General features: G+C 35.2%; 1 long non-coding RNA gene across 1 annotated transcript; it reads right to left on the bottom strand.

The window, feature by feature from the left end:
• Positions 1-245: 245 nt before the first annotated feature.
• LOC136817468 (uncharacterized) lies at positions 246-4,331 on the bottom strand. The gene is made up of 3 exons (XR_010848099.1): positions 4,227-4,331; positions 3,330-3,418; positions 246-365 (listed from the first exon to the last, which is right to left on the bottom strand). It is a non-coding gene; the product is annotated as an uncharacterized lncRNA (long non-coding RNA).
• Between the last annotated feature and the right edge of the window lie 4,548 nt (positions 4,332-8,879).

Raw genomic sequence — 8,879 nt, 5'->3', positions numbered from 1 at the left:
AAAATGGCCAAAACTTAATTATTAGTCGGCCTTTAGTGACTAAATTTTGACGAGGTGACTAAAACTAGGGCCGACTAATAATTAAGGCCGACTAAAATTGGGCCGATTAAAAATTTAAAAATGGCCAAAACTTAGTTATTAGTCGGCCCTTAGTGACTAAATTTTGACGAGGTGACTAAAATTAAGGCCGACTAATAATTAAGGCCGACTAAGTTTTGGCCGATAAGGTATTTTACTATACCTAAAGTAACTGTAAGTGAGTCTTTATCCGCAGCTGTGAAACAATGTGCAGCACTCAACACCCAGCGATCAGAGATTAGTGTGCCACCGCAATTGAGGGGATTACCCGTAGTTGCTAGTCTAGTCTAGAAAAAGAAAAGGTAAAATTAAACATAGGGATAGTAATAGAGAGTAGGGATTAGTAATAACCACTAGCAATTCAAATTTTTGATTCAAATTTAATAAAATTTAAAGATCTCTCATATAAAGCTAACCAATCAAGCTAATCGAAATCTGGCGATAGGTTTTACATTTTTTCTGGTTTTGTCTGAAAACTGCGTGTTTTACGCGTTTCAGATGGGAAATAAGTAATCTCCAAGAAGACTCCCAAAACTCAATAAATATGGTATAATATCAGGGGTGGTCAAAGCAAATTTTTCAGAAAATGAGCCAGAATGCTAAGTAATTGCATCCCTGACCCAAAAATTGGAGCTGCTTATAAAAAAATGTGTACAAGATTAAGAAATAAAAATTGAGCGACACAAAAAAAATTGAACTATTTAAATTCCCTCTATTTCCCCTTCAAGAGATACCTTTCTAACGTTTCTTTTTACAACCTGGGTTTCCATAATCAGCATAAAATTTCCGTTCCAACGGTATATAACAACCCCATTTTTCTCTTGGGTTAAGCAAAAACGCTTCTAAAACTCGAGATATTTAATTCTGCTCCCCGACTATTCTAGCCCTTCAAGATTTAAACTCGATGTGTTTACTATTGTCAGATGAATGTATGGTCGTTATCTGAATGTTGAAACAATGTTGTTTGGACCTAGAGCAGACGGTCGACTTTTTTCCTTGCCTTCCCTCCTTCTTGATAAAAGTTGACAAAAAGTCGACCGTTTAAAGCCCGGGGGTTACTAGGGTTGCGAGCTGACAGGGGGGGGGTGCTGCCCGACTTTCGACCCTCGGACCCTTACCGGGACTAAAAAGGAGAAAGCAAAGGAAAATTGAAAATTTTGTAAATTCTACAACCCTTACCGGGACAAATTTGACCAATTTTGACAAAATTTCGATCTTTCTGGGGGTAAAAAGTTCAAATTTTCCTATTTCTCCTACCCTTAGTGGGACTGAAATTTGATTTTCTGATTTTTCCAACCCTTAGCGGGACTAAAAAAGGTACCCTTAAGGGCTCTGACCACAGTCAAAAGATCTGTTATGAGATTTGAAGATAAAACTTGTGTCTTGAGTTCCTTGACACTTTAAAACAAAAAATTGTCTTTATAAGTTGTTTCTGAATTTATTCTATCAAGAGTAATTAGCAATTAAATTACAAAAATGACGTTATGAACCTTAAAAAGTCGTTAATGAAATGTTATATTAACTTCTTTTACAAAAAATGCTAAGTTTTAATGGGTAAACCTTTTTTTTTTTAATTTTCTGCAAAAGATTGAACTATCTAAAAATTTTCGGAAACATTTTCTAAATTGATGTTTCAAAAGTTATGACTCTTTTTGTACAAAAAATTGGGATGAAAAATTGATCAAAAGCCACTATTTTCAAAATTTTGAAACGAAGAAGCTTTTACAAAAGTTTTCCGAAAATCTACTGTTAGTATGGTTAAAGATACACCATCTAGTATGACGTGCCGTATGTTACAAAAAACACTTTTTAGCATTCAAAAAGTTCACTTTTTAGCATTCAAAAAGTTCACTTTTTAGCATTCAAAAAGTTCACTTTTTAGCATTCAAAAAGTTCACTTTTTAGCATTGTAACAAGACGACTCAGAAGTTGAAAATTCAAGGGAAGGCTAGTGTGGGTAGCTTTTCGTGAAGATTTCACTAGGGAACGAACGGTTAGGACTGCATGCAACGCTGTAGAGATATTCTTCAAGAACAAATTAGTTTAAATACCGTGAGTATCACAGCGTGTGAATATTATATAAGACAGATCCCGATTTAATTCAATGTGCACTCAGGGAGAACGAAAGTAGCCATGACAATCATCCACGATCTTGGATAAAGCCGTACCACGATCAAATCACAGGTGTAATCTCAGAACATACATATTTTATAAAATTAGGATAGATTAAAGCATGATTAAAGTAACTTTAGAGAATTGAAAAGTTGCTGTAATTGCTGTTACCCACTTTGGAGTCTGACAAAAGATTTCTTTCAAAAGAAACTCGTTTTACTGACCAAGACCAAGGAATTATTATAGACACTGGAAAGACAACTGACTGAATTTTGCCAATTTCTCATGTACAGGGTGTCCGGAAAAAAATTATCGAGTTCGAACATGATTCTGAGTAGAAGGTTGTCGCGTGTGTTTAACAAAATGTAAGAAAATAAATACCAACACAATAATTGTTTTTCAACAGTCATTATGATTAAAAAGAATTAACTTTCTTTACAATTTTCATAACGTTAAAGTGAGAAATTTTGGAAACATATCCTCAACTGAAAATGTAGTAACCGGATATGGAAAATCATATAATTTACTTGAGCTTAACATGGGGATGTGTGCTCTCCATCTTAGATTCTTTGAATATTAATTTGATTGTGACACATGACACATTTGTCTTCGCAAATGTCTTCATTTTCTTCTTCATCAAATTTTTTCAATGCAATTTTTGAATTTTCAGATTCAGGAATAGTTTGTCTAACAGAAAATGTATCACGACTTGTCAGTGAATTGCAAATATCTAATTTTTTTTTTATCTAATGTTATCATTTTTAATATGTTTTATCATCAAGATCCATACCGGGACAGGCTCCGGCAATAGCCTTAGCTTATTTATTTATTATATATTTTTCAGTAAATATTCGATTTTTTACTACGTATACGTTTTTGTGGTAAAGACAAAGTATTTTCCTCTAAAAAATGTATAACATGCCATAGTTTTGTTGGTTACACCAGTCAGAAAACACATTGTAAACACGAAAATTATGAAAAATTCAATATGGCCAGAGCCCTTAAGGGCGGCATATACCTTACCCTCCATTTGCCTAAGTACCCCCCCCCTCCAGGCCCGGGGGGGGGGGGTTAAAGCTGCCTGACTATTACCATCGATTTTTGTCTAAAGATTGCACGCGAAAACCTTTTTAACTTACAATCCAGGGCCAGCGTCCAGATTGTGAATCCACTCCATTTACGATTCTTGAATTCTTCACAACAGTACCACAGTTTGGTACTGGATCACCTAAAAAATAAGGTATCTTTCATTACCTAGTCCATAAGATCAGAGAAATTTGCTCTTCACAAACATCTGATTGATTACCTTAAGGGAACTAATTTTTGAGGGAACTAATTTTTGCAGGCCATCAAAAAAATTCTTTTTGTGGAATTAATTTTTGCGGTCGTTAAATTATCTTAATATTTACGGGAATTAAATTTTGCGGTCAGCTAGCCTGAAATAAAAAAATTCATAAACCAAAATACTGTTGATACGTTTTGTACAAAAATGGCAGACATTGCGCCAAGCAGACCACCAAAAAAACCGAAACCATGTACTAAGACTCCCAGCAATGTTATTACAATTGACTGATTTCTTGAGGAGACAGTAGCATATCGCATTACTTTATATCTTCTGTTAAAAACTTCCTGTAGTTGTGCTTACTGTATTAGCAAAAAAAGCTTTGAAATAAAACTTAAAGAAAATTTATCGTTAAATTTATTTTTGCGGATGACCAATTTTGAAAAACTTTGCGGGAATTAATTTTTGCGGTCCGTAGGTCGACAAAATTTTTGCGGGAACTAAATTTTGCGGTTTGGGGCCAAAACACGCAAAAACCGCAAAAATCAGTTCCCCCAAAAATTAGTTCCCTTAAGGTATGAGCTTCAAGGAACTTTGCTGATGACGTCATCTAAACTAGCCCTCTTTTTTTACAGAAGTTTCAAACCTTTGAACCTCTTTTTCATGGAGGTCAATAAACCTGTCAAATGTATTGTTATAAAATTGAAAAAAATCTGACAAGCTGACAGCTTTTAGAAGAATCATGTTGCCTTACCATGTACAGCGAGTGCCAAAGAAAGGATGGCAAAACAGTTGAAGAACATGGTGCCACTTTCTTTCCTTCCCAATGATGTATTGCCAGTGAATTGATCGAACAACTTAAGTATACCCTACTTCAACTTGTGGGTTTAAATAAATGAAAGACATTTTCAATGAAGCTTATATAGGGGAAGAAATGGATCATCACACGTGATCATCCTGCTCAAATCCTATTGGCTAATATGTTTATATACTTAAATGCTATTGGTGCATTTAATCAATACTTGAACCTCATTGGGTCGTTTTCAAAGAGGAGTCTGCTTTAATTGCTCATAGTTAAGAACGTGATTAAATATGTAATTAAATTTGAATGAAAGAATGGTGTTAATTTTTGTAGGGGTTATGTTAGCTTTGCAATAGTGACCCTTGTGATTGTTTTCAAATATTTCAAAATCCTTTTTAATTAAATAATTACCTATGTAATTACGTACAGACCGCAACGGGAAACTTTCTAGCCTTTCTAGCAGTTGTTAGCATAATAAATGTCCGAGGTGTGCCTAGCTCGTTGCGAAGCAAAAGTCTTTAAGATACAAAACCACATATCAACCACATTTAAAGTTACTCAAGACTACCTTGAGGGAGAAGCAAGCATCCTATAATTTGGATAAGGCGAAGAACTTTCCTATTGTTTATTTATTATGGTGGGACAGCAAATCTTTTAATATTGGTAATGGCAGGGTCCTTTTTGAATGTTGTAGACAAATGTTGCAAATATTAGTTCTTACCAATATTAGTTCTCTAAAGGTATACGCCATTTTTCAAGCAGCACACTTTTTCCAAACAGGTGCCGACAAATCTAAGTTGAAATTAAGTTTTCAAGATTTAAAAGTTTATAAAAAAATTATAAAAGTTGGAAAGGTCAACTATAGCAGTATACTACTGCGACTACATAATAGTACCCCGCCTGGTAACAAAAGTGCTTTATCTTTTTGATAATCAAATTATGGACCATATATAGGGAGGTCGAAGTGTGTCCAATTTTAATCTTTTAGAAAATCAAAATTAATAACCTTACCTGAATTGATTTTTAAGATGATTTCATAATAACAGCTGTAGTGTTTGTTAATTTAGGAGATAAGCAGACGTTTCTTGTTGTTTAAGTTCACAGGTAAAGTACAATTCCGAGGCGGGGGATACTATCATTGCCGATCAACGGGGTGTGCTGCTGAATTTCGAAAAATGAACCCTACATGGGGCTCGTTTTTTGAAAAAAGTGACCCTGAATGAGACTGAAAATTCAAATATTCCGCAAAATTTAACATATCTTTCCCAAATTCCTCCAGAAATGTACCCTACGAGGGACTGATTTTTCTCTTTTGGTGTTTTTGCAACCCTACCTACCTGTTTGTGTTTCTTAGTGCAAGTACAGTATATACAATACCAAAGCATAATTTCGTTTATTGTTATTGTTAACACAAAATACACGGTAGTTTTTTGGGAAAGAAAGAATCGGGCCACCCTCTAAAGATGTCGGTCACTTTCAACAAGCTTTTATCCCCTAAACGTTCTTTGACATTTTACAAGAAGCATTTATTCTGACATTATTTGTTTGATTTTTTTCAAAAGAGCGGAAAATTGATTTGATAGATCTCGAAAAGTTCTTCCTATTTTGTTTTCAATCAAGAGTTAATCTCTCCAATTACATCTAATAAAAATTTGACAAAGAGTTACTGATGACAAACTGTTACACAACTCCGGTAAGGAAAGTTCAAAACATATTTTGCGTCACGTCGACAGCTTCCTGCCGTTTTTACCAAGTGATGGGGTGCTTTTTCACTGAGAATTGATTCGATCGATTAGCTGAAACAAAAAAAATTGATAGGAAAACATTACTGACTCCTAAAACAGTTGTCAAAGCGTTTACGACCCTCAGAATTTGGAGTTAATTGCAGCATGGCTGACAAAATTTAATTGAAAGTAATTATAAGTCACGTTGTTTTCATTTTATGCAAAAACCAAACCATTTTACTGCTGATAAATGTTGATGCTCTGTCGGCTATTTTATTGCAAACAATCTATTTTCGGTGTATCTTTGGTTTAATTGGTCATTAAGCCAAGAGAGCTCTACCTATCTCTTGGAGAACAAAAGGTTTAATGACCAATTTCCGAAGTTTAATCTGGAATGTTAATATGAAGCGATCAAAATCTGATGTTAAGCACGAATCTTTATTGTTTATTTTTTACAACCCTTAGAAATTTATGAAAAGGACCGTTAATGAGAACCACTTATCTATCTAGGGGTGGTTTTTCACTGAGACTGTCTGGCGAAAATCGATTACAGTAGCTGAAACAAAGAAAATTGATTGGAAAGCATTACTGACTCCCAAAACAGTTGTCAAAGCGTTTACAACCCTTTGAATTTGAAGAAAATTTTATTAAAAATCATCAACTCGCATATCAAGGGATTTAAAATTACAGCCTTCTAATGAACATTTTCTGTGACAAGATTCCTCGTCTTTTGTATCAAATCAATACATATGAAAGTTTGCTCTTCAACTCTACCGGGAAAGAAAACACTTTTCCCATATGACCAAATTTTTACAAAAGAATCCCACTGCACATTCTGCTACTTTTATGGCAACCAATTTATTTATGCTGTCTTCTTCGCTTAATTGGTCATCAAGCCAAGAGAGATCTAGCCCTCTCTTGGAGAACAAAAGGTTTAATGACCAATTTTCGACGTTAAATCTGGAATGTTAGTATAAAGTGATCAAAATCTGATGTTAAGCACGAATCTTCATTGTATATTTTTTACAACCCTTAGAAATTTATGAAAAGGACCGTTGATGTGAACCACTTATCTATCTAGCGTAGTGAAAAACCACCCTAGCGTAGTCAAAAAGCACACATGTATAGCTTTAAACAAAGAAGTAGTGACTCCTACATCTTTGCTTTAATGAAGTTTATTAACGAGAGGATTTCAAAAAGTGCTGTATAAAAAAATTTAAAATGACCTTATCTCAAAATATCAGCTAAAAACTGACATTGACGTTATAAAATACGTCGAAAAACACGTCACAAATAAGACGGCTTCAATAACGTCACCACGAATGCTATGAGCACCAAAATTTAACTAAATGGGGGGCAATCAGTAGCGTAGCCAAGAGGGGCGCAAAATTTGTGTAGGAGAGCAGATTTTTATGCCATTATAATTATCTTTTAATACCATGAATAGATAATTACAGTGTCATAAAAATCTGCTCTCCTACACAAATTTTGCGCCCCTCTTGGCTACGCTACTGGGTAAGGTTTATGAGTTGGCGAATATGTCCGAGCCAAAGTTCGAAAATCGACTCTTTGAGAGACTGAAATTTGAAAATTTTACTAATTTTTCCAAATTTTCAGCCAAAATTTTCAAATTACGAGAATTTATAACCCTATGAGAGAGTTGATTTTTGATATCTCGTAATCCCTTACAGCTTGCCTATACTGGTACCCATTTATCCAACTTTAGTACCCCCTGAAAGTTAGAGGCTATCTGACAGCTGATTGTGTAACTTTAAGTGAGAAAAAATGTGTCACTTTTTGCCAAAAGGTTCATAGGCGTAGTGAGATACCCTGCAAAATTTATGAGGGAGTGCAGACGTTTATGACATATTCACTATCTTTTGATAAAAACAGACAATATTTACAGTGTAAAACCGCTCTCATACATAAATTTTGCAGGGTATTATAATATAGTAGACTCTACGATGGAGCGCATCAGTATATTAGCATATTATTTTACCTAGGGATTTATTATTACTGGAAGATATATAGAGAGAAAACGTATACACAAGGATTCAAGATACATTACCACGTTCCAAACCGAAGACGGGATAAAACGCTTCAAAAGGCTCAATTTTGGTGTAAACTCGGCACAAGAGGAACTACAACACGCCCTACGAGAAACAATAAAGGACATTAAAGGGACAATGAACTTAATTGATGACATTATCGTTTTCGGGACAACCCAGGAAGAGCACGATACCGCATTACAGAATCTGTTACAACGTTGCGAAGATAAGGGGCTTACGCTCAACCTATCGAAATGCCTCTTCAGCCAAAAAACTTTAACGTTCTTTGGTTTCGTATTCTCTAACCAAGGAATGCATCCAGACCCAGCAAAGCTGGACGAGATAAAAAACATGCCAATACCAGAGAATGTCAAAGCACTCCAAAGCTTTTTGGGACTTATGAACTACTTTAAACGCTTTATACCACAGTACAGTACGTTAACTCACCCGCTCCGACAACTATTACGTAAACATGCGTCGTGGATCTGGACTGATGAGTGCCAGGAAGCTTTCGAAACACTCAGAGACAGTCTTTCATCTGCATCGTGCGTCGGGTACTACGATCCGAAAAAAGAAACATCCGTCTACACAGATGCCAGCCCATTTGGAATTTCTGCTGTCATAATACAAAACACACCGGGAAGAGAAGATCATAAGCTGATATCGTATTCGTCACGTGCCCTGAATCCTGCAGAACAGCGCTACTCCCAAATCGAAAGAGAATGCCTCGGAGTCGTATACGCATGTGAACATAATAAACTGTATTTGTACGGTACACAATATAAAATGTACTGTGACCACAAACCGATCGTTACTTTATTAAACAACCCCAA

This window comes from Clytia hemisphaerica, unplaced genomic scaffold, assembly GCF_902728285.1.
Source record: "Clytia hemisphaerica strain Z4C2 unplaced genomic scaffold, Clytia hemisphaerica genome assembly, whole genome shotgun sequence".
Taxonomy (NCBI): Eukaryota; Metazoa; Cnidaria; class Hydrozoa; order Leptothecata; family Clytiidae; genus Clytia; species Clytia hemisphaerica.
This window is presented reverse-complemented; position numbering and strand designations above follow the sequence as displayed.